A 1,590-nucleotide genomic window follows, 5' to 3' on the forward strand; every position below is an offset into this window, starting at 1 on the left:
TCCCGCCGGGTGACGCGGGGGAGACGGCCCGAGGGTGGCACTGCCGGGGCACACGGGCCGGGGCTCCCTGGGGCAGCTCTGGCCGTGGCGGGGCAGGTCCCGGCTGCTGGGGCTGCTGCAGGACCCGAGCGCCCTGGGGGCCCTGGAAAGGCCAGAGAGCGTCCACAGGCTGCACCGTGGGGGCCACACAAAGGGAACGGTGGCCAAGCAGCCCCTCAAAGGGTCTCTAACAAGTGGCCTGGGGCAGAGAACGGCTGGGGAACTGCCCCATTGCCAAGCAGGGATGCAGAGCGTGGAGAAACAGGGATGGGGAGCTCCTCCACCCAAGGCAGGACTCACGCTGGGAACACCCGAACCCTAAGGGACACCTCTCCAGGGTAGCAGCTCTTGCTGACTGTTTCCTTCCCATCAGAAACCCTGAGCCTCATCACAGTCCTGCAGCCACCAAGAGGAGCTTCTGGTCCTGTGGAAGGTTATGCCCCTCCAGACATCATCCCAAAGGAGGTTTATCTCTGTTTTGTGGGGTCCCACAACAGCAGGGGCAGAATTGAGCCTGCAGAGGAGCAGGAAGGTGGAAGAGGGAGACACAAGGAGTACTTCTGAGAGGCACTGTTCTTCTGGGGACCCAGCCCTGAGTGGGCAGCCAGAGCAGGACTGCCCAGCTTCAGCATTCCCAGGAGATCCATCTGTCCATAGAGATGGGGGAACTTGAGGCTGAGGACCTGACCCTGATCAGAGGGGACAGCATGGAGCACACAGGCTGCACTTGCAGCGGCACAGATTAACAGAAATGAGCAGTGGCACAAATTAATCTTCAGCTGCCATTCTCCTGCAGGGCATCACTGCAAACAACAGCTAAAAAGCCCCAAAAAAACTGCTTCAGCCCTGATATAAAAGCAGTGGCTGTGCCCTCTGGCAGGCTGGCCAGACCCTGCCCCAGGCATGGAGCTTGCTCCCACTGGCTCAGAAGGCCGGTGACCTTCTCAGCCATGAGCCCGCCTGACTTGGGGACATCCTCCCCGTGTCCCTGTGCTGCTGATGAAATCTGCAGGGGCATTGCCTCCCCTGGGGAGCCACAGAGGTTGCTGACCCTTGGCTGGAAGCAGGGATCCTGCCTGCAGCCCCTCTGAAGGACAGGCTGTGAGCTCAGAAGCCAGCAGAATGCAGGAGCAGAGTTGGAAATGCTGCTGGATGCTATGCCAGAGTGGAGGCAAGCCAGGGAAAGCACAGAACCTTTGCCATGCTCGTGAGCTGGACAGGGAGGCCACAGAAGGTTTGTCTTTTTAATAAGAAATATAAGGAAAGAGGGGGTGAAAAAAACCACACAAAAAAAAAAAAAACTAAAAAAACTAAAAAAAAGGAAAAAACGCTAAAAAAAACCAACCCAGTCGGGAGTCAGCCAGCCTGAGCTGCCACCCCGTGGCTGGGCCCAGAGTTTTCCATGCTGGAGAAGCCCAGCCTCAGCAGGGTCCAGGTGTTCCCAGGAGCCCAGCAGGAGCAGGACCCACCTGCAGCCCCTCACTGTGCTCTGCTTTCTCTGGGCAAGTGCCCAGCCAGCCCCTGCGAGGGGAGCTGCTGAAGGGGGGTGCA

The sequence above is a fragment of the Geospiza fortis genome, unplaced genomic scaffold (genome assembly GCF_000277835.1).
Source record: "Geospiza fortis unplaced genomic scaffold, GeoFor_1.0 scaffold657, whole genome shotgun sequence".
NCBI classification, from domain to species: Eukaryota; Metazoa; Chordata; class Aves; order Passeriformes; family Thraupidae; genus Geospiza; species Geospiza fortis.